At 43.3% G+C, this 25,132-nt stretch overlaps 2 pseudogenes; both read right to left on the bottom strand.

The window, feature by feature from the left end:
- Nucleotides 1-3,901: 3,901 nt before the first annotated feature.
- On the bottom strand, nt 3,902-6,750 carry LOC150066330 (golgin subfamily A member 2 pseudogene; annotated as a pseudogene).
- Nucleotides 6,751-21,320: 14,570 nt separating this feature from the next.
- LOC150066329 (centriole, cilia and spindle-associated protein pseudogene) lies at nt 21,321-22,089 on the bottom strand (annotated as a pseudogene).
- Between the last annotated feature and the right edge of the window lie 3,043 nt (nt 22,090-25,132).

The raw sequence follows: 25,132 nt of genomic DNA, 5'->3' as shown, positions 1-25,132 counted from the left end.
GCTGAAGGGCATTGTACTTCTACCCTTTAGGTGTACAGTTGATCTAAAGCTTCTTACTTCTCTTACATCTCATGAAAGAAATGTTGCATTCGACTTCTACGTTAAACACGGTACATTGTTTTTCTACTTACTGCCAAGGACTGTTGAAACCAATGAATATTTCTGCATGGACTTAGGTGTTATCAAGTTTTGTGAGAGAATATGCTTTCCAAACTGTTGGCATATTCATCCCCATTCTGTGTTGATAGCCTTCATCTTGGGTCATCCACCAGCCAGTCCGGCCCCAATTTCTCATTCCCACCCAAATTGCATGTACCCCCAGCTCCAACTGCAACAGCAACATGCTGCTGCCTTAATGTGGGTGCTCATTCCCAATCACGCACTATGTCTAATGTCTAGCTGCAAAATATGTATTGTTTCAGCTACGTGCAACATATAGGTTTTTTCCTGGCTACACGTCGGCAATAGAATGTCCTGCCCTGGCTGTCTGCTCTCTCCAGTGTCCAGCTGTGACTACAAAGATTTCCTGCTCCAATCCCCTTCTCTTGCCTTCAGTCTCCGTGGTATTATATGACTATCTTCCGGAGAGCATGTTGTAGTCTCTATCCCAGGAAAGCTAGCCCGTCAGCTGCGGCTGACACTCTTTTCTTTCTGTGTGTCCCTGTGGTATTCCAAGCTGGTACTTACACTAACTTGGGTCTTAATACTTTCTACTGCTGGCAGTCTTATTTAGACCTGAGCTTTTTCTTTAGCCACTTAAGATAAAATGTTCAAATCATACGGAAAGAACCACCAAAAAAGAATTCAACACTAGACAAACTCCATCTGTGCTGAAAATCCTAAAACAACCTGAAGAGCGCTTGAGTTAGTTGAGCTTGTGCATTTTATTTGCTCAGTAGAAACATTTTTACTTTTGATCAGTTGTAGGGCTTTACCTCTGGGCCAGGACACTGACCCTGAGCTCTTCAGCTCAAGGCCAGTACTCTACCAATTTGAGCTATAGCAACTCTTCTAGTTTTCTGGTACTTAATTGGAAATAAGAGTCTCATAGACTTTCCTGCCTGGGCTGACTTTGAACTGAAATCCTCAGATCTCAGCCTCCTGAGTAGGTAGGATTTCAGGTATGAGCCACCATGGCCCAGCTTCAGTGGCAATTTTTCATGAATATGTATTGCACATATGTAACACAATATCTATCTATCTCTCTACATATATGTTTATTTATTTTGCCAATTGTGAGCCTATGCACAGTCCTTGGACAAGTTTTGCTTAAGGCTAGTGCCCTGCCACTTGAGTCACAGTGCCACTTCCAGCTTTTTCTGTGTATGTGGTACCGAGGAATCGAACTCAGAGCTTCATGCATGCTAGGCAAGCACTCTACCACTAGGGTATGCTCCCGGCCCATGTGAAAATATTTTTAAATATATTTTATATTGTAATTAATAGAAGGGTTACATGATATTTGCCAGATAAATGGTGCATTAATTCCCACACATTGATACCCTTTCACATGTCATGGTCCCCATTTCCCTGCCCCCCTCCCCCATCCCTCATCTTGTTTTCCCCCATATGAAAATATTTTTAAATGATTTATTTTCTTATGGATATGGGCCTCTCATAAAACTTGAACTCAGACCTTGCCAATGTTCTAGACTTTTTTTTTCCTTTAAACTCAAGTCTATCATTTTACCACTTGAGCTACAGCTCTATTTAATATTTTTTGGTGGCTAGTTGGAGATATATATCCCAAGGACTTTTCTGCCTATACTTGCTTTGAAACCCAATCTTCAGGTTCTAGCCTCCTGATTTACTAAGGTTCAAAGTAAAAGACATTTGGTTAAAATGATTTTAAATTGTGAAGTAACCATAGATGATGTATTATGTATCTTCTCTTTTGCACCCTCTTTCATCTCTGCCTGGGTGCTGTCCCTGAGCCCTTCACCTCAAGGCTACAGTCCTACCCTTGAACCAAGCCCCACTTCCTGTTTTCTAGAGGTTAATTGGAGATAAGGGTCTCAGGTCTTTTTGTGCCTGGCTTCATCTGCTGCTTCTGACAATATTCAGTTTCCACTGTCAGGAGTCAGAAGCTCATACTTGTAAGTCTGCCTACTCAGCAAGTTGAGACCTGAGGGTGTCAGATCAAAACCAGCCATGGTGACCCAATCCAACAGACACTTGTCTCCAGATAGCTAGCAAAAAGCTGGAAGTGGAGGCAAAAAGGCCCAGGGAGGTCAAGATTCCAGTACCTGCCCAAATAGGACTGAATAGCACCATTCTAAAGTTCTTGTCTGTTACATCTCAGGGAAATATAGGAATTCAGCATTTAATTCTTAGGGCTCCACGGAACCAAAAAGAGGGTGTGGGGTGATTTGAACTTCAGTAGGCTACTGTGACTGTGTATTTGAGAGCTTGCAAAGAGCTACAAAAAAAGAGTCCTGATCAGTTTCATTCTGATGTTAAGTGTAACTTGATTCAAACTCTTGCAGGAGCCTGTTAATGAATATATATATATATCCATAATTTCTGGAGTCAGGAGGCAACAGGAAAGAGCAGAATTGCCCAAAAACAGACTCTGTGACAAAAGGGGTTCCAGAAATAACTTTCAATTTTTATGTGCCTTAAATCAGGAACATGAAAACAGGAGAAACTAGAGTGGATACTTTATTCAAGAAATAATCATTACAGGGCTGGGAGTTTGGCCTAGTGGCAGAGGGCTTGCCTAGCATGAAGGCAAGCCCAGGTTCAATTCCTCAGTACCACATACACAGAAAAAAATAGGCAGAAGTGGTGCTGAGGCTCAATGGTAAAGCTTCTAGCCTTGAGAAAGTCCAAGGAGAGTGCTCAAGTCTGAGCTCAAGCCAAGCCAAGGACTGGAAAAAAAAAGAGTATCACTACAATATATTTCACTAAAAATATTGAGATATGTAATATTTAAAAAATTCATAATCCATATTCTTTTCATATTACAGTTCTTTATTCCATTTGATAAGAGTTCATTTTCTACTCATAGTGTTTATCTTTCACAAATACTCAATGTTAAGAACCTTTCCTTCTTTTCTATAGTTTTTGCTAATTACTCATCTCAAAAAACCCATTGTGGCATTTTAATATTGAAACAAGAAAATACATTGTTGCTGGTATAATGTGTAATTGTAAATGTAGTGAACTCAGAAAATTAAAAAGAAAAGCAAGAGAAAATGTTATTCATTCAAGAAATAATATAGAACATATTACTGCATGGTTTACTAAAAACACTGACATATGAGATGTTCTTCTATAGGATTCTAAAATTCTATATTTTTCATTTAGGATTACAATTCTGTAAACAATTTGGAAAGTGTTTTCAATTACAGCACATCTATAATTTTTAAACTCATAATTTGTCAGTTTTCTAAATATGTACCATTAAGAACTTTGTCTCTCACTTTCTCTCTCTCTCTTTCTCTCTCTCTCACAGTTTTTACTATATGGTCATCTCAATATCTTCCTCATGGCATTATAATATTCAAACAAGACTATTTCCATTGCTCTTATAGCTTAGTACATTATGAAAATGTGCCTAACTATACAATAAATGTACCAACTTAGTACATTAAATGATTAAAATCATGTATATAATACTGTCATGTATAGGTTTTTTGAAAAATAGATAATATCATGGCATGAAGTCAAGATATTACTACATTATAAACAATTCCAATAATTAAGTAATATCAGTGTTATCCAATATTATTATGAAGCAAGGTCATTGCTCCCAGCTTCCTTTGTAAAGGATTCACCTCTTATAATAACCCTGACCTGGGCCTGTTCCCTGGAACCCATAAAGTCTTTAGACCTGCCTTGATATGGACACCTCCCAGCAGCCTCTGCTCTATCTGACCTGCGGGTAACCCACCTTTCCTGACCAGTCCATTAAATTAGACTCTCATGCCCAATGTATCTTTGCAGTATCTAGATGGTGATTATGTCAAACACATCCTTTGCTTCAGCCTTGTAAAAGAAAGGGAGGCAGAACTCCTGGTCCAAGGCTGCGGGGACTCCGTGGGCTTGCACAGCAGGCAGCAGCTGCACAGGAGGCTCTGCAGTGGGGTTCTCCAGGGGCCCAGGGACCCCAGCCTCTCCACGAACAGGTGCCAAGTTTTCTTCCAGACACACGACTTCCAACTCTTGCTGGACCTTCCTGACTTCTATCTTCAGGGGCCCCGAGAGGTGTGAGGGGGCCTGGGCAGCAGGGGCCTGGGAGGCTGCAAGCATCTTGTCCTGGCACTCTGTGCCCTCTCCTGCAAGGCACAGCAGCAGCTCCTGCAGCTCCTCCTTCTTCTTCCTCTTCTCCTGGGACAGCTGGCTGACACACTCGTCTTTTTCCTGACACAGCTTCTCCAGGACTCCCAGTTGCTCTTTGTAGGAAACGATGGTCTCTTCCAGGGCGCTCATGTGCTGTGCCAGCTGGCTGCAGCGACACTGGAGGTCATCCATTGCACTCTGGCCATCCACCTGGGCAGCCAGGTCTTCGTGGAAGCAGATATTCAGCTTCTTGGGTGCCTGTGCTTCCTCCTTCCTCTTCCCAAACAAGCCATGGATCCAGCGCTTGGGGAAGAGGGCCTGGCCCTCCAGATTTCTCTGCCACTGGGCTGCCAGCTGACTCAGGCAACCACAGCGGGCCTGCTGCTCCTGCAGCTGCCTGCAGAGCCTCGCCTTCTTGCACTCTGCAATGGACAGTGCTTCCTCGTAAAAATCACACATGCTTTGGGGGTTGTCCATGTCCTCGGGCACAGTCCCACTGGGGGCAGTCACCTCCTCACCCTTGTCTTCTTCTCTGCGCAGGCCTCCTCCTTCCCTGGGAAAAGCCAGGGAGCTCAGCTGGGCCCGCAGCTACGCATTCTCATGTCTGGTGGCTTCCAGGCACTGCAGAGTGTCCTGGAACTTGTCCCTCTCCATCTGGGCCAGCATCTTGCTCTGCACCTGCTCCTGCTGCAGCTGCTCCAGCAGGTGGGTCTGCCTCAGCAGGTGCTGCTGCAGGTCCTCCTTCTTGGAGCTCAGCTGCTGGCTGGAGGCTCTGTGCTGTTCCCTCGTGGCTATGAGCTCCTGCATCTGGGCCAGGTACTTGTCACGCAGATGCTGCAGCTCCTCCGCCTCTTCGCTCTGCAACCCAACCATCTCTTTGTCTTCTCTCAACTTCTCCTCCAGCTTGGCCAGCTTCTCCTGCAGGGTTGTCTTCTCCTGCTGCTCTGAGTGCAGGAGGCTGGCTAGCTCCCCCTTCTCAGCGCTCAGCCTCTGCAAGGCATCCTGCAGCTGGCCCAGCTGTTCCTTGAGCTCTCGGTTGAGCACCAGGGTGCATCTCATGGTCTTGTGCTCTTTTTCCATTGTCTCCAGGATCTTGCGCTGATCCTCAGCGTGCTGATCCCACTCCTCAGCCTTCTTCTCCAGGATCCACAGCCGCTGCTGCTGCTCCAGGTACTGGAGACTGAGGCTCTGGTTCTCCTCCACCTGCATGTGAAGCTGCTCCTGCACGGTCTTGAGCTCCTGCTGCCACTGCAGGGCCTGGGCTTGCAGCTGCTGCTCAGCCTCACATGGGCCTGTGGGAGGCTGCGGGGGCTGCAGCTCTGACAGCTGCTTTCTCAGCTCCACCAGCCTGCTTTCCAGCTCCCCAACTTGCCCCAGCTCCTGCTCCTTCTCCTTTCTAAGCTGGCTCACCTATTCTGCCAGCTGCTGGACCTTCTCCTGCCCCATGTACCTCTCCACCCTCAGGTCCTCTGCAAAGGTGTCTCTCTCCAACTGCAATGCTCTCACCATGTCTCTCATGTGGTTGAGTTGACTTTCCAATGCTGCCCGCTCCTCTAGTGCCTACTGGCCCTCGTGCACTTGGATCTTCATGGTGGCCTTCTCGTTCAGGAGCTCTTCCAGCCTCTCCTGTAGCACTGTGTTCTCATCCTCCAGGTCTTCACAGAGTCTTGCCTTCGCCTGGAGCTGCAACTTCACACGGTTCAGGGCTTTCAGGAGCTCTATGTTGTTCTGCTCGGCCTCCATCTGCTTGGTGCAGTCTGCAGACGAGGTCATCTCTAGCTCTGCCACGCGCTGCTCTGCAGCCTGCAGGCGGCTGGTGAGACTCTCCTGGGCCAGTGCTCTTTCACTGGTCACCTGCTGCATGTGGGCCAGGGCAGACTGCAAATCCCATTTCTCTGAGCTCAGCATCTGTATGCACAGCTTGTGCTGCTCCAGCTCTGCTCTCAGGGTTTCCTGCACACAGGCCATCTTCTGGTTCTCCTCCCTCTGTTGATCTTGCAGGTCTTCCTTCTCCTGGTTCAGTTGTTGGATGTCTCTATACAGCTGATGGATATGTGTGGTGCTGGAGTCCAGGGCAAGCACCGGGTGCTGGCATTGCCTATCCAGGTCCCCGGTGTGACTGTGACCTGTGACCCCCTTGCCCCTGGCAGCTGTGACAGTGCCCATTGGAGGGGGAAGCTCAGGGCATGCGTGGTCTTGGGCTGCCCCCTTGAGTACAGGACAGTCCCCAGAGGTGTTTGTCTTGGGTTTACCTCCCTGTTTAGTGTTCTTCTTGTTCTTGGATGCTGCAGGTCTATCAGGATGATTTCTCTGCTGGTATTCCTGCAGTATTTTCCTTCCTGCAGCTACCTTTTTTCTTCTCGTCTGCTCAGACATCCCAGCACTGGGACGGCGAAGGTGGGGCGGCCACATTCCCAGGCTCTAAACTCCACTCACTTCTCACAATCACCAATAACTCTGTCTACCTCCAATGCTATCTGCAATGTCACCTCAATTCGCTCACTCACCACTCACCAGCTCTACATCCCTCAACTCCTGTGGTGGTGTGAGCTAATAGAGGGAATCCCGGTGTTACTGGGCAGCATGGAATGTGGGTGGGGCCTCAATTCTTGTATCCCATTGGTCAGAGAAACATGAAAAATTGGAGGTGTGGCCAGAATTTTGTGATGCAGGAAGAATGCTAAAATCCCACTGACAGTTTCATCTGAACTTCTCCTAGGCAGTCCCTCCCACATGGGGTCAGTTAGGGACCACCTCTACCTGGCAGCCTGCACAGCTCTACTGGGGTCTGTTAATGGCCATGACCTCCATCACATAGTTCCACTCACTTAGGATCATGGGATGTCAGTCTCAGGCCTCTGCCCTAGACCATCTTTTTCTGCAGATTCTCATGACCAAAGTTCAGGGGATGGGATCTCAGAATTCAAATGGAGAATAAAGAATGCATACAGAACTGTCCATCACTGTAGAGACCTTCTTGCATTTCACAATTTACTGCCAAATATCTATGTCTTAAAAAATATCTCCATCAAGGCCAGACACAGTGGCTCACACTGGAAAGCCTAAATTAATTTTGAAGATGAACTTCAGTAAAAAGTTATTTTTAAGCAGGCCCTGCCAGAAGGTCACTCTGAACTGACTCTAAACCAGCAGAGGTAGCAGTTTCAAAGAAAGTAATAAATTACAGACTACTCTCAGTGATTTGAGGCCCTAGGATAAAATAGCCATTGAGATATCCTGACCAGCTGTCCTCCAGCTGCCCTGCAGCTTGGCATGTATCCCCTAACCATGAACTGCACACGTATTCTCTAACACTAGCCAATAAATTCATAATACATTAACCTTTTGAGCTAACCCTATATAAATATTGTACAACAGGAGGTCGGTACTCCCTCAACTCAGACCTGCTGTGTCGGTGTTGGCTGTGAGTCCACGTTAGAGCTTGTAATAAAGAATCTCGTGCTCTTACATCGGATTCGGATCCTTGGTGGTCTTTAGGGACCCCAAAATCTGGGCACAACACCTGTAATCCTAGCTACTCAGGAGGCTGATATCTGAGGATTGCGGTTTAAAGCCAGCCCAGACATTAAAGACCATGAGACTCTTGTCCCCAATTAACTACCAGAAAACCGGAAGTGGTGCTATGACTCATTGGGTAGGGTGGTAATCTTGATCTAAAAAGCTCAGGGACAACACGCAGTTCCAGAGTTCAGGTCCCATGCCCGATTAAAAAAAAAATCTCTCCATCAGTCAGAGGTAATTCGATTGAACAAGTTACCTAAAAATGTTAATCTGTGAAGTAATTTGATTGCAATGCTATTTTACAGTTGTATGCATTTTAGAAAGATACGCTGAGATTTTGGGACACAGAGCAAGTGCTTGTAATTTTTGCATGTAGAAAAGTTTTTATTAGAGTGTAAATGTTTTCTATGTGAACTCAGGCTTCAGGAGAAGAAAAAGCAAAATGTTGTCTTCAAAATCAGGCTGCATATTCAAGATGGTGCTGCAAAAGTAGGGAAATTCCCTAGCTTTCTCCAAGCAAAAAGACTTGGGGTTCCAACATGCAGTTCTCCTAAGAAATAGACAACAATAAAATCCTAGCAAGCAGAAAATCAAAGGAGTGAAGTAGAAGAGAAAAAAAAAAAACCAACCGTCAGAATGTGCACATCCAAAAAGTTTAATTGCAGATAAAGTGCCATGGAATGTCCTGCCTCTGTTGCTATTCAACCACAATCCTCCCATCTCGGCCTCCTAGTAGCTAGGATTTGAGGCGTGAGCCACTGTGCACAGCTGAGGCTTCTATTTTCTAATGTGATTCCTGATTTCCAGGCCCTGATGCTCCAGAAACGCGTGCAGGACTTTGGACCCCTAGGCCACCGTAGCCCTGGTTACCTCAGTGCCTGCTGGCCTTGTGGCCATAGTGGACTCCGACACCTCTGGAGACGCATCTGCCGCCATGGTCACAGTCACCGCCAACCCGAGACTCTGCTGTCACTCGTGAGGACACAGACCAAGGAGAGCCGTGGGCCGGGGCCTGAGCAGAAAGGAGGGAGGTCATCATTTCTCACTCAGGACGGCAGCGAATGACTACTCTGCTGGCAAGCAAAAGCCTTGGGTGAGGTCCCCAGGCTAGTCAGCCCTGCTGGTGGGGGTGTGGAGAGAGTGGAAGAGGAGGGACAGGTGCAGCACTTCCGGTCCTGCGCAGTGACAGGGATCCCGCTCCGTGGAGCAAGATAGAAGTAGAGGGGTGAGAGCAGAGCGGAGTCCTTTCCTCAGGTGGCCGCAGGTGCCGGGGACAGGCCTCTCTCCACTGTCCACAGCTCCCGTCCAGGCCCCAGTCCGGGAACAATGCAGCCTCAGGAACCTGAAGCCCTAATGAGTCCAGAGACCTGCACGACCCAGCCTTGCCTCCTCACACCGGGCCCCTGGTCCAGTCTGGTGCTCCCCATCCTCCTAGTTCCAGGTCACAGCCACATTTCAGAAGGTCACTTTCTGCCAGGGCCAGATATGGTAGAGACAGATGCTGAAAGGACTTACAGAGATCTGGAGGTGAGTGATTCCCGCCTCAGTCGCCATCCCTGTCACATATCCAGTGGACAAAGCATCATGCCACAAACTTGTATGTACTTTAATTTATCAAGACAGTAGGAAACAAGACGCAAATGAACTGAGTTGGGCAGTAATTTTAACTAGTCATGGAGTTGGTCATTTAAAATCTGGCTTTGTGCCATGACAATCAGTTATTAATGCATTTGTTTCACTGCAAATACCATGATAAAGAGAAAAAATTGTTTTTGTCCCTTGGAAATTCTATTCTGATGAAGAAGGATTCAAGTAATATCTATATAGATAAGCAATATCTATATAGGTTGCAATAATTGCAAAAGGGAAAAGAAATAGTGTACTCTAAAAGAAGGGACAGATGTCTTAAAAGTAGTGTAGACAATTCAGTCTTATGAGGTGAAGAACCTAAGAAGAGAAGAACTCCAGGGATGGGTTTCCTAATAAAAGGAATGAGACAAATTTGTCAAGATTTCATAGGGCTGAATGAAGTAAGAAATATAAAAGGGATTATATGCTGTGAGTCCTGGGTCCTGAACTCAGGGCTTGGCTTTTCTGTTCAAGACTAGTGGTCTACCAGCTCTACCACTTGAGCTACAGCTCCTCTGGTTGGTTGAAGATGGGACTCTGATGGACTTTCCTGCTAGGCCTGGCTTTGAACTTTGATTCCAGAGCTCAGCCTCCTGAGTAGCTAGGATTACAGGCAGGAGCCACCAATTGCCATCAAGTCATGTAATTTTAAAGTAAACGGTCACAAAATAATTCTGGTTAGAGTTCCTTAGTACACATTTGTGGACAAATAATGTTTGTGGTGGGATTTGAAAGGTGACTATTCCTTTGTTAGCTAATAGAATGCTGAGTAAGAGTGAAATTAAATTTCAGGTCCACACAATGATGGGTCATTACTATGCACAAGGAAGGGGAGTTAGGAAATGTAGAGAGACAAAATAGATACGAAATGGCAGATGCGCTCTATTTCTAGTAGAACAGGAAGGCTTCTATTTCTTTCATTGAGGAAGGGGAAGAAATCATTCCACCCAGTTTTGACAAGAAATACATAACTGCTTCTTTTAATATATAAGGGACAGAAATATATTTCTCACAGTCCAAGGCACCATCATATGTCATCTAATGTCAGTCTTCTTGCTGTATCCTCAAGTGTCAGAAGGCAGAAAGGGCATCCAAACTTTGGATGTATTTGTTTATGTTGTTGTAGTTTTGGTGAATATTATGAATTTCTTTAAAACCTTTCCCAGACCATCCACAAAATCATAGATGAGGTTAGACTTCAATTCTATCCATTTCCTCATTGAAGGCATGGAAACAAATGTTTTCCCTAATAATCAATTGTTTAGGTAGGGCAGGAAATAGGAGAGAGTATCTGTGATGAATAGTGACTTTTTTTTAACAACAAAATGTGCACTTTTCTGGGTACTGGTATCTCAAGCCTGTAATCCTAGCTACTCAGGAGGCTGAGATCTGAGGATCACAGTTCTAAGCCAGCCTAGGCATTAAAGTCTGTGAAACTCTTATCTCTAATTAGCCACCAGAAAACCAGAAGTAATGCTATGGCTCAAGTAGTAGAGTGGTAGCCTTTAGCTGAAGAACTCAGACCCGAGTTCAAGCCCAATACCCAACAGAAAAAAAACAAAAAAAGGTACACTTTATGATATCTTAAAATTGTTACATGTTTAATGATGTTCCTTGTAACAAATGTAATTTACCAGTGGTTCTATGGAAAATCAAGGTGTACAGGTGCTTGTGTCTATGCTTAACTGGATGTTTTAATTAAAGAATTTATTAACATTGCTTTTTATATCATATTTCAAATGACATGTTTAACAAATGAATATTCAAGAAGAGAATCTCTCTATATAATCACTGGCACTTAGTTTTTAGAACATAATCAAAATTAGGCTAAGGGTTTTTATATCATAGATACATATTAATTTATGAAATAAAACATTATGTCTATAGAGTCATAGGTTTTTATGTCTATGTAGTTATGTTTATATTTCCAATACCATGTCCATAGCTTTGGGTATGCAGTTATTGGGTCCTCACTCTTGTACTCTTTAGATTTTATAGCCACATATTAAGGATACCATGTGCCTTTTGTTCCTTTGGTCCTCACTTGTCTCACTCAACATGATTCGCTCTAGATTCATCCACTTCCATGCAAATGCCAGTATTTTATCTTGTCTGTTGGCTATGTAGAATTCCTTTGTGTGTGTGTGTGTGTGTGTGTGTGTGTGTATCACATTTTCTGTATCCATTCATCTGCAGTAGGGCATCTGGGTTGTTTCCATCACCTGGCTACTGTGAATAGTGCAGAGATAAACATAGCTGAGCAGTGTCCTTATCATATCTTGGGTTATGGTGTTCAGGGTAGATGCCTAGAAGTGGTATGGCAGGATCGTAGGGAAGGTCAGTTTTCAGTTCTTTAAGAAACCTCCACACTGCTTTCCAGAGTTTACAATCCCACCAGCAGTGTAGTGGTAGTGTTCCTTTTCCTCCACAACCCCGCAAACAACTGTCATTGTGTGAGTTCAAAATCTTGGCCATTCTTGTTGGGGTAAGGTTGTTTTTATTTGCATTTCCTTTATCATCTTGGATGATGAGCATTTTCTCATATGCTTTTCTGCCATTTTAATCTCTTCTTCTGATAAGTCTCTCTTTAGTTCCCTTGCCCATTTAGTGAATGGTTTATTGGGTTTGGGGGTGATTAGTTTCTTGTGTTCCTGTAGACACTGGATATTAAGCATTTGTCAGATGTATTATTGGTAAATTTCTTTTCTCAGTTGGTTGGCTGTCTTTCTACTTTAGTAGATATGCTTTTATCTGTGCAGAAATTTTTTATTTTTAGGTCATCCCATTTATCAAGTCTCTCTCCAATCTGTTGTAACCCTGGGATTCTGTTCAGGAATTTTTTGCCTGTGCCTATGAGTTCCAGAGTCTCTCCTACTCTATCACGTATCAGTTTCATGGTTTCCGGTCTGACATTGAGGTATTTAATCCACTTTGAGTTAATGCTTGTGCATGTCGAAAGGCTAGGGTCAATTTTTATTTTTCTGCATGTGGCTGCCCAGTTTTGCCAGCACCAATAATTGAATAGACTGTGTTTGTTCCACTGTGTATCTTTGGCTCCTTGTCAAATACAAGTTGCCTATAGGTATGTGCTTCTATTTCTGGGTCTTCTATTCTGTTTCACTGATCTTCTGGTATATTTTTGTGCCAATACCAAGCGGCTTTTGTTATTATGGCTCTATAGTAGAGTTTGAAGGCTTGTATTGTAATGCCACCTGCATTGCTCTTTTTGCCTAGAATTGTCTTGGCTATTCTAGGTCTTTCTTGTTCCATATGAACTTTGGATTGTATCTTCTATTTCAGTAAAGAATGTCTTTGGGATTTTGATGGGGATTGCATTGAATTTATATATCAATATTGGCAGTATAGCCATTTTCACTGTTAGTTCTTCCTAGCCATGAGTATGGGATGTCTTTCCATTTCTTAGTGTCCCCTTTAATTTCTTTTGTTAGGCTTTTATAGTTTTCATTAAATAATTCCTTTACATCTTTGGTTAAGTATATTCCTAAGTATTTTATTCTTTTGGGGGCTGTTTCAAATGGGATCATTTTCTTGATTTGGCCTTCTGTTTATGTATTGTTGGTGTACAGGAAGGCTACTGACTTCTGAAGGTTAATTTTGTATCCTGCCACTTTGCTAAAATGGTTTATTAATTCCAAGAGTTTGGGAGTGGAGCTCTTTGGGTCACTCAAATTGAGGATCATGTCATCTGGGAATAGAGATAGTTTAATTTCTTCTTTCCCTATGTGGATCCCTTTGATGTCCTTTTCTTGCCTTATTGCTCTGGCTAAGGGTTCCAGCATATATTGAAGAGAAGTGGAGAGAATGGGCATCCCTGTCTAGTTCCTGATTTTAAGGTAAATGGTACCAGTCTTTCACTGTTTAGTATAATACTGGCTGTAGGTTTTTCATATATGGCTTTAATTATTTTAAGGAATGTACCTTTTATTCCTATTTTTTTCTAGTGCTTTCAACATGAGAATGTATCCTTAGCTCTACTGATGTGATGTATTACATTGATTGATTTGCGAATGTTAAACCAGCCTTGCATCTGTGGGATGAAGCCTACTTGATCATAGTGTATGATTTTTAAATTTGTTTCTGGATTCTGTTGCCTAATATTTTATTGAGGCGTTTTGCATCTGTGTTCATTAGAGAGACAGATCTGTAGTTTTCTTTTTGTGTTGGGTCTTTCCTGGTTTGGGGATGAGAGTAATATTAGCCTCATAAAATGAGTTTGGTATTGCTCCTTCTGTTTCTATTTCTCGGAAGAGTTTCAAGAGTATAGGTGTTATTTCATCTTTAAACGTCTTGTAGAATTCCGCAATGAAACCATCTGGACCTGGGCTCTTTTTGGTTGGCATTTCCCTGATTGCTTCCACAATTTCATTGTAAGAGATTGGTTTGTTCAATTTGTTTACCTCTTCATTGTTCAGTGTGGCCTATATTTATTTAAGAAATTATCCATTTCTATTAGATTTTCTTGTTTCTTTGAATAGAGGCCCTGGTAGTACTTGTTCATTATGGACTGAATTTCTTGAGTATCAGTTGTGATTGTTCCCGTGGGGTCTCTAATCTTGTTTGAGTCTCCCCCCCTCCTTTTTTTGATTACTCTTGCCAGGGGTCTGTCAATTTTGTTGACTCTTTCAAAGAACCAAATTTTGATTTATCGATTTTGTGTATAGTAGATCTTCTTTCAATCTCTGATATTTCTGATTTTATTTTTGTTATTTCTGTCCTTCTAGTTGTTTTAGAATTAACTTTTTCTTGCTCCTCTAGGTGTTTCAGTTTCTTTTTTAGATCATGTCCACAATCATCTCCTTGAATAGAGTCATATTTCGTGTCTCTACAGGTGTCATTTCTTGGAATGGTGATGTCTCTCTCGTCCCCTGCTCTTGTTTCCTTTTGGGCTTTGTGTGAGACTTTATTTATATATGTTGTAATTCGTCCTTGCACTTTGTGAGGCATCCAGGACTGTTGTTGGAGGTTCGCTCTGTGGTCGGTAGGTGGCGGTCTTTACTTGGTTTGGGACTGGTGGTTCTGGGAGTCTGTGTATACCTGTGGTTCTTAGCCAGCTTGGTTCTGCAGCTGACTAGGTCAGAGTCTGTAGATTTTACAGGTGTTTGGCCTGTTCCCAGAGATTGTGTGCTGCTGTATGGCTAGCTCTCAGCCCAAGCAGTGACCCCACAGAGGGCCGTAGAATGGAGATGTGCACTTCAGTCTCAGCTAGCTCGAAGGAGGACTAGTTTTCCTGCCCTGTTCTGGAGTGTGGGGTCCAGTCAGGGGCCTGGAGTTTGGGATTTTCTGGTAGCTCTCAGCTACATCCCTCTGACTGGTTTCTGCCCGGTTCCCACGATTGGGGCCCAGCCGAGCACGTGGGCTCCACAGAGCCACGCCTTTCTAGCTCTCAGAGGTCGAGCTGGGCCCCTGCTGGTCTGTCCTTGAGTTCCCTGCTGTGTGTCAGCCCCTTTTGCAAAGAGTCTGTCTGTGACTCTGTGGGGGGCCCCTAGGTGCTGTCTTGCTGGAGACTCCGAACAGGAGGTTTAGGTCAGTCAGATCCTGGCTCCCAGACTCCTGAGCACCCCCACCCATGGTTGAAAGGCAGGGTCTCAGAGCCCCTCTGTCTCCAGGTTCAGTGGCCCAGAAGAGGGGGCTGTTGAGCAGGTGGGAGCAGGGACACCTCAGCCCCCTTTCCTGGGGTGCTGGGTCTTTAGTGTCCACCCGCCTGTCAATCTCCAGTCAATGTCCTGGGGGAGGGGGCTGCTGGGGGAAGGGAGTGGATTCTGAGTTCCTTGCTCTACTGCACTTGCCAGTCTTTCTTGGGCAGGGTGGAGAGTCTGGGTTAAGTTCTGTAGCACGCCACCAGCTCTGCTTTCCTGATGATTTGGGGGAACCTGCTGGGCTACTTACAGGGTTAGATGTGAGCTGCTCTGTGGTGTTGGAGGGTCGTTCCCTTCCCCTCTGGTCTGCGCTGCCGTCTGTGCTGTCCGAGCCGTCTTGTGGGTTACTGCGTCTGGATTCTGCTGCTTGTTTGTGTAGCTGGAGGTCAGGGCTTCCCAGCCTGGTGCCCTCTGCCTCGGCTTTTGTGGCGTGGAGCCAGTGGCGAGGGGTGGGGGCAGGGTCCTCGAGTTTCGAATTCTTTGAGAACATTGGCTATAAGCTTTATCTGGATTTCTTTTCTGATTTGTGTACTTCTCCATTGCTTTTTGAACTTGTTGTGGATTTCTTAAGATAGTAGGCCTGTGGGATTCCCCAATTCTCTCTTTTTGTGGGACATAGCTAGGGTGCATCCCTATTGTCTCAGTTCCATCTTCGACCCCCTGCTTAACTGGATTTTATAAAAAAAAATACTGAAAGTAAGGGAAGTTTCTTCTACACCTATAAGGATGGCAGGAAAATCAACATGAAGCTGCTTTTTTACAGTTGAGTGTCACTAACCTTGTTTTTTAAACATTCTGTAGATAGCAGTTTGTGTGTGCATGTGCACGCATGCATGTCAGTGTATGACCACCTGCCCCACTGGGGCTCTAATGCAGGGCCTAGACTAGTGCTTTTACTCTCAAGGCTGCAACTCTGCCACTTGAGCCGCATGTGCACTTCCATAGACTTGAGTTTAAATGGAAGGACTTTGGGGCACAGTAGAATGCCTTTAGTAACCAACAGGATTTTATTTATATTTGTATCCCTTGCATTGATCAGATTATTAAAGGCCTTCAGTGTTTCTGAACTAGGTCTATCATTCATATGTGTGGATGCAAAACACCTGCCTTAGATACTGAGGATGTGGAATCCTTCAAAAACTAGACATTGTACATCAACGTACTTAATCTTTGTAACACCCCAATATAACCTCCATATTCACAGACACCGGGCAGTACGTAATTCCAAACAAGATTAAGAAGCATTGCTTTTCAAAGCTTTCATTGTTTCATTTCAGGGAGTTTGTTTCGTGATGATAGAATGATCTACTTACAGAGACTGGATAGATAGGACTGGAAATCTCAATTTTATAGGTGAATAGTTTTTTGAGGGGAAAGCAGGCAAACAGAAAAAATAGCCAAAGGAAGATACCAGCATCACATAAATAAATCTGAGGTCCAGCAGTTCAAGCAGTTCTAGAAGATTAGAGATTTAACTGGGATTGTGGAAGTACATGGTTGTGTGGATAAAGATGGATATTGTTAGAAACTGAGTTGCTAGCCCAGTGGCTCACACATGTGAAATCCTACTTACCCAAGAGAACAAGAAGATCTTTTTTCTAGGCCAGCCTAGGAAGAAAAAACAAAGAGCACTTACCTCAGAATTAACCATCCAAACCAGCTTAAGGCATGATTCCAGTGGCACAGCACCACCCTAGCAAGGCAGAGGCCTTTGATTCAAACCCCAGTACAGCTCAGGAAAAGGGGGAAATGGAGGATGAAAGTGCTAGGTAATAGAATTTGAAAACCTAAATCTGGGAAATAGGAATACAGCTCAGTGGGAATTTCCCAATGTGTAGTTCTGAACAATGATACTAAAGAGCAATGAAGCTGGCAGATGTTTAGCATCTGCACTGCTCAAGAAAGCATTAAATAAAAGCATTTGAACAGCAGACGTTGTGGCATGCCTTTCTAGTCGCAGGTTCTGGAGAAGCAGGAGCATCCATTCACACAGTAGTTTGAGGCTAGCCTGAGAAACATAGCAAGTTGTGGATTGAGGGATTGGTGGGAAAAACTGGGAAAGAGTAGGAAAGGAGTGACATTGTTCAAAAAGAAGTATACTTTATCTAACTTATGAAATTGTAACCCCTTTGTACATAACCTTTATAATAACAATTAAAACTTAAATGACAAAAGGAAATATAACAAGGCTGAATTTAAAAAACAGCAACAACACTTGAATGCGCTAGGGAAGAAACAGGCACAGCTATCCAGCATCCCTGTGAGGAATACCACTGTGTATTAGGACAGAGACCTGGGTAATAATCATGAATTATTATTAAAGAGAAAGTTACCATTATTAGTCAACAACCTATTTCTTCAAAATAAATTACAAATTTTGTGAAAAGATGAGAGAAATATACCAATAGCAGGAAAAGACAGCATAGTTGTTGGGCCTTCAAAGAGTTATTAAATGAGTAAATCATATATTGCAGACATAATATAAACAAACAATTTCAACAGTGTTTTTGTACTTAATAGTAGTTTTCAGAAAAAAACTGCCCTATACAGTTTTAATTCAAATATTCATGTAGAGGTTTTTGTAGTGGGAACTACTTTTAATATGTCTTGTGTATGTGTGGTTGTGTTTTGGACTGTGTATGACTGTCCTGCAGCTTGAACTCAGAGCCTGGACACGGCCTTTGTCCTTCTCTCCTCAAAGCTAGTATTCTACTACTTGAGCCAGAGGTCCACTTCTGACTTTTTGGTTGGTAATGAATGATAAGTGTTTCAAATACTTTCCTGCCCACAGTTGGCCTTAAAAGATGACCTTAATTCTCAGCCACCTGAGTAGCTAGGTTTATATGAGTCAGCTACAAATGCCCAGTCTTTTTTTTTTGCCAGACCTGGGCTTGAGCTCAGGGCCTAAGCCCTGTCCTTGGACTTTCTCAAGGCTAGAGCTCTACCACTTGAGCCTCAGCACCACTTCCGGCTTTTTTCTATGTATGTGGTACAAAGGAATCGAACCTGGGTCTTCATGCAGGCTAGGCAAGCACTTTAACCACTAGGCCAAAGTCCTGGCCCTGCCCAATGTTTTTTTTTTTTTTTTTAAAAAATTCAAGTTTCTATTACTTTATTAAAATATTAAGAGGTTGGCCAGAAGTTTGGCTTATGGGTGGAGTCTGGCCTAGGGTGAGGTCAACCAGTTGTCCCTCGGAGGCTTGAGGTTCAGTAGTTGTCTGGAGATGTGATAAGATTAACCAGTTATGCCTAATTTTTTAATGCACTTTTAAGTATTACTTTAAAACACTGGAGATTTAACTGAGTAGTAGGGGGTGGGATTTCCTTGTGCCAGGTCTTGGGTTTGCTCTCCAGCACCAGAAAAAGTGCATAACACATTAGAAGTTTTCAAAAGAAATTGAGAACATTTAGAACTTAATAGGAATTCTCTGTCATATCTTGTTCCTTGCCTAAGAACTTTCCTTAAAGACATTCACAGTGTTTCTCTATATTGCCTGGAATCAGAGTAATGTTTTACCAAATATAGCCTATCACTAATCTTTGGGTAGAGATAGACTATTACATGCCAAGGAAAAGATTAAGAGGAAAAAAGGTAGTAGGAAATGTAAACAAGGCTATCAATTCAAGGGGATAGAGAATTGTTACAGGTGAATGGTGTGCAGAACCTGGGATATAGAAATCACTTCTTTCCTTTTTTGCCAGTCTCGGTGCTTGAACTCAGGGCCTGGGCACTTTCCTTGGGCTTTCTCAAGGCTAGGACTCTTATCACTTGAGTCACAGTACCACTTCTGGCTTTTTCTGTATATGTGATACTGAGGAACTGAACCCAGGGCTTCCTGAATGCTAGGCAAAAACTATACCACAAGGCCATACTCCCAGCCTAGAAATCATTTATTTTTTTGTTTGTTTGTTTGTATTGATTTATTCATTGTTCATGTACACCAAAATTCTTTTAAAATTGCGTTCATTTGTCCTCAATTTAATTAAAAACGAGGAAAAATTAGCCAGTGTTGCTTTCTCCATGTGCCTCCATCTGGAGTTTCCAGTGGTGAGCATATTAACTGAAGTCTGTTTTCTACACCAGAAAAGGCCTGGCTGCTCCATGTGGAGATTTCAGAATCCTGGCTGCCACCAGCATGTCCACACCTCCCCACGCATGTTTCTGAGACACTGTGGTGCAACTGGAAATTGAGTTGAATGGGAAGAACAGACTTATGAGTCCTGGCTTTACATAAATAATTCTCACAATCCTACACCATCCCACCCATTCATAGGAACTCTGGGACCTGCAGTAATTAAAGATGATTAACACTAAGATTCACCAGAATCATTAACAAGGTTGTGTTGGACAACATACAGAATTTCCTCTTACTAAATATACATTTCAGTGATTAGAAAGCTCTCCACATAAAAGAGACTATACAAAACTATGCAAATACCTTTTAAAGTTTTTTTTTAAAAAAACATGATTCTTCAAAATTCATTTTCAAAGCTTAATATATTATAAGACAACACTATGTGATGATTTTTTTTCTTGCCAGTCCTGGGCTTGAGCTCAGGGCCTGAGCACCGTTCTTGGACTTTCTCAAGGCTAGAGCTCTACCACTTGAGCCTCAGCACCACTTCTGGCTTTTTTCTATATGTGGTACTGAGGAATCAAACCCGGGTCTTCATGCATGCCAGGCAAGCACTCTACCACTAGGCCAAACTCCCGGCCCCTACGTGACAATTTTATATGGAATGAAATCAGTTTGTATTCTAAAAAGTGAACACTGACCTCCAAGATACAGAATAAAAATATCCAGGGAATGTTTAGCCTGGTGTCCAACACCAGATTCTCACCCAGCATCTTCAAGTGCAGAGCTGACACAGATGAAGGGTGGCTGTCTACATGAGAAACCATGGGACACTCATCCTTCTACAAGATCCCTCTCTGCAGGATAGAGAAGACCAGCGGATTGAGGGAAGCCTGTTTTCCTTCAGATCATTTTTTTCTACCCTAAAGGCAAATGCCCTGAAAAATAAGCCACTGTTTAAGTACATCTGTCCCACCTGCCAGCCAGGAATCAAATGGTAGACAGCCTAACAAACATCCACCATTGGGGTGGGGAGCATAGCATAGTGGTAGAGTGCTCATGTAGCATGCACAAAGGGTTTGATTCCTCTGTACCACATACTCAGAAAAAGCCAGAAGTGGTGCTGTGCCCCATGTGGCAGAGCGCTAGCCTTGAGCAAAGTGTCCAAGGACAGTGCTCAGGCCCTGAGCTCAAGCCCCAGGACTGCAAATATATATATATATATATATATATATATATCCATATCTATCATCATTGAGACTGCAATATGCTCTCTGTAGAGAAAACAGAGATGGCCATGCCTGGCCCTCATGGCTTCATTAAATGTAAATTCCGACTATACATTCTAAATGCCATTGCCAGCTACTGAAGAAGAGGCAGGTGTCCACAGGGAGTGCGTGGCTAGCCAAACACCAGACTAACAATAACTGACTGTACCTCATGTGTTCTAAAAACAAACCTTGCAAATTAAAGTTAAAACTCTGACTCAAATCTCATCACTGTTCTAACCCTCTGTATTTACTTAACTCACCAAGATGTATTTAAACTATTAAACTACTACATAAATGCCTAGATAATCATTGAAAGAGAAAGTAACCCTCACCCTGCCCAAATAGTACAATCTACACAGAAAGTGATGCAATCTGAAAAATAAATACGTTGCTTAATTTTTCAGTAGCTACCAAAGTTTTAGTCTCCTTACAAATGGAATAAATTATAGTAATGAAAATCATTTTTCATTTGATACTTGTATGCAAAGAAAACTATACATAGTTTAAAAAGAAAAAATAGAGCACTGTGCTGCAAGACGAAACAACCCCACAAGCAACAGAATGCAGCGCTACTCAGAACCAAAAGCACTGGGCTCTGCTACACTAAAGGAGATGTCTGTTAGGAAGCATCTGCAGCTGTTTAAAGGCATTTGGTGTACCTTAAAAGATAAAGATGCTTTAAAATTCCTTCAAGAATATCAGAGATTCAGAGACTTGTCTTTGTAAGTAACCAAATGTCTATGGCTTTGACTCTCTCCCTACTACTGAGGTAGGCAATCAATATTCACCAAAATAAATTTCCCTAAGAAAAGCCTGGCATATTCAGCATGTTTCTTCAAACAACTGGTTTCATTTTTCTCTTCTTTTGGAACAAGCTGGTCCTAGGCCCTTGCTGAGTAACAACGCATGTACTCTGTCATCCATGGGTTCTCAGAGGAGACCTTCACCTTCCTACTCTTGTCCACATCCACAGAGTGAGCACGCTGTCTTTGAGCAGCCAGTTTCCTTTTCTCCATCTGTCTTCTGTTCTTGGCTCTTAACGCTGATTCATGAATCTCATTCACAGAGGCGGACCCACAGACATTGTGGGTCTTCTTATTCCCTGTATCCATCTGTTTCTCTCCCCAGCCATAAAGAGCAAATGGGTCCTAGTTATCCTTTATTTGACTTGAAGACCTCTGGGGACTTCTGACTGGTTTCTTATTCTCTAGAGCAAACAAGGTGCTTGGCCGCTGCCCAGCTTTGACACTGGTGGGTGTCTTGTCACATGTGTCTTTTGTTCTGGGTTCTGGTTTTTCTTCTCCATCTTTCACTGGCAATGCTGACAGCGCTGCGTCTGGCTTGTCCTTGTCTTCGGGGTCCCTGGCCTTCGCGTCAGGCCGCTCCAGCTCCACCCGCGCCAAGGGCAGCCAGGGCTCGGGGGATGCGGTGGGGCTGGATTCGGTGGAGCCATCTAGCCATCCAAGGCGTGGTCCGGGCCCCAGGCGTTCCAGAGCCAGGGCGCGTGCGCCTGCTCCAGCAGCCCTCGGCCCAGGCCTTAGCGCTGCAGCTCGAGGTGCCACAGCTCACGGTAGCAGGCCACGAACTCGTCCCAGTGCGGCTCCGGTAGTGCTTCATGTACTCACTCTTCATGCCACTGCCCGGGGACATGGCGGCGCTGAGCCGGCCCGCACCGCTGCCCTAGAAATCATTTCTTTAGGAAAAATCGTAATGGTATTTTTGGATGACCCCAGCCCCAACCCATTTGATTTAATGAGTTCTAGAATGAGCTACAAACCTTGGAGGCCTCAGTAAAGTCCACCCCTCATTCCAGCTTCCACAACGAGCATAAGTAGGTGGCTAGACGTGCCATAGAATGGTGGCACTGTCAGACTCATCATGCCTGATCCAGGGTTGACTGACACTCAGTGAATAAAAAAGGACAACATCATTCCAACATCTCTTCAAAGCTTCCAACTTCATTTATAAGCTGAAATTAAAAGGGCATTGACTTTGGAATTAACCACTTCATGTATAGTTTCTGATTGTATTATTTGGCACACTATTTTGTCCTTTCATTTTTAATTTCTCCATAACAATAGAGGTTATGCTGTCTTGATGGAGTTCTTATGAAGATTAAATTAGAAAATACATGAAAAGCTCAGGAAATATTGGCCCTGCATGTTCTTATCTGTGTTTCCTGTAGTTAACCTCTTTTTCTTGTTTTAATTTTCCTCTCACTATTTAGATCTATCTAGATCATTTGCTGTCGATTTCTACTGGCTCCTTTGTTTCTTTCAGTGACTCTGGGTAATGAGTAGGATTCTTTTATTCCTTCAAATTTACTGCCACTAGAGGGCGACACGGAGGAAACACTGCCAGTACTTCTTGTTTTAAAAGGTAGAATGATAGTTAAATAAAAGCATGTAATAAACTCATATGTTGAACTGAAACTTATCTGTATAAGTAATTTTTAAAGGTCTCTTTAAAAACAAGAATGTAGGCCTGGCGTGGTGGCTCACGCCTAGAACCCTTGGTTGGTACTTGGGAGTCTGAGATCTGAGGATCACACTAGCTTTGGCAGGAAAGTGCCCAAGACCCTTACCTCCAAGTAACCATCCAAGAGCCAGAAAGGGTGCTGTGGCTCAAGAGGTAAAGCGCTAGTCATGAGCAAAGAAGCTTAGGAATAGCACCTTGGTACTGTGGTCAAGCCGCAGGACTGACATACATATGCACACAGCAAGCAAGCAAGTAATAAGGTTTTCTAAATCACTGTCTATTCTCTACATATCTATACTTAAAAATAGATTTTATTTTCTCACCCATGATGTGTTTGTTTTAAAAAAAGATATATAACAGCAAATGACTCTTTTTTAACAAGAATTAATTGTGAATATTGTAAAGTCAAAATGAAATTTACATTGTTATTAAAATGGAAATGCTTTAGGTGCATTCTTATTTTTACCTTAACTGCCAACAAATTGAATGTTGTCTGCATTTAGTTCTCTGAGCTACTTTAAATATTCAATGACTTAACTTTAAACAACCATATGTTCTAAAGTATGTAAACATTATCCACAAAAAGTATGTTTACCTATGAATAACTAGAAACCGTGGAATAGCAATATTTCATAGGAACAAAAGTAGACATATCTATTGTAAACATTTCAAATCGACTTGTAGCACCCAATTCAGAAAGAACCCTTTATATTGATTCAGTTCCCTTTTACATAGATTTTGCGTGCTGGGGAAGTTTTATAAGTTTCCTGCTCCTCTTTGCTTCTTGCACTATTGCCTCATTTGAGCAATGCTGCTGTGATTCCCCTGGGGACATCCTCACTCCACTGCAGACAGTTACACCTCTGCAGTGCTGCTGCTGTGACAGAGCTGTCTGTGCCCTAGATAACCAAGAGACAATGGAACTGCCAGGCCAGCACTCTAACATCTCACCACTTCAAAAACGTTCTGTTCTATTCTCATGTTCAAGTTACACCTTGAGAAAGGCCCATACAATGTGATTTAAGATCCTTAATGTTATTAAGACCCATGTGTGTGTATTTGTGTGTGTGTGCATAACCAGTGGGGAGGAACAGGTGTTGGTAAATACAGTTTTGGGTTAATAGTATTAAGTGAAAATGGTCAATAAAATTATAATGGTGGTAGTACATACACATCCTAGTGATTGCAGGTTTGAGGCAGGAGGATCATCAACCTGAGACCAACCTTGCCTACGTAGGGAATCCCTGTTAGGAAACAAGTGACCCCCATCGTACCTCCCCAGCACAGATTGCAACACCCCAATTTTTCATCTCATTACAAAGAAAACTTCAATAGACCCAGGTTCCAGAGTTTCCTGGGAAATGGAAATTCCCCTGAGAAGTGAAAGAGAAGAGGAAGGAAGAGTGCAGACAGCATGAAAAAGTCCTAGGTCTCCAGGACCTGCATCCCCTCCTTTCTTAGCAAATGCCACCAACTCATGTTAGCATTGTTCTGTCTCCTCTCAAGTCCCCTGCTTCTTCTCATGTCCTCTTTCTCTGTGCAACTTTTAGGGAAGGCATAGCGGTGAAGTAGACACTCCACAGGTTTTAGAGCCCTTGGGAGATCTAGATAGTGGTTCTGTTTTTGAATGGCCATCTTCCATGCAACTTCCCATTCAGGAACCAGGAGGAAGTATTGGAAAGGCCAAGAGGCCAGCGTGCCACCTAGCATTTGGAAAGGATAACAGTTATCCTAGGTATATGTATGTGACTCTTTGTCTCTTTCATCTGCTAATACCTCATTTCTTTACTCACTCATTCTGTCATTTATTTCACAAATGTATAATAAGTAACTAGTATTCATAAGAACACTGAGTTTCTTGTCCTCTATCCACTTAGGGTTAGGATCTATAAACCCAAACAGACATTCCATTCAGAATTATTCTTCCTTCTTCCAGACCCTAACCCAAAGCTGTGTCTTCTAAGGGATACTGATAAGATTTCATTTATATACTTGATTCTAGTATGTGCATGATTACTGTAACCATATTCCAAGCTTTCTCCTTAACACTTTATACAAGTAACCTGTTATGAGCTAAGCACTGCTGTTACCTACTAAATCTGGCTGCAGTCAGCTAAGTATTTCTGGTATCTCTGCACTGAAAATAGGAAAAGCTAAACCAGGGTAGCAGCTTTGGCTCACACTTGTGTTCCTCACTACTCAGGAGGCTGAGGTT

Source organism: Megascapheus bottae, chromosome 2 (assembly GCF_031878675.1).
Source record: "Megascapheus bottae isolate mThoBot1 chromosome 2, mThoBot2.hap1, whole genome shotgun sequence".
NCBI classification, from domain to species: domain Eukaryota; kingdom Metazoa; phylum Chordata; class Mammalia; order Rodentia; family Geomyidae; genus Megascapheus; species Megascapheus bottae.
This window is presented reverse-complemented; position numbering and strand designations above follow the sequence as displayed.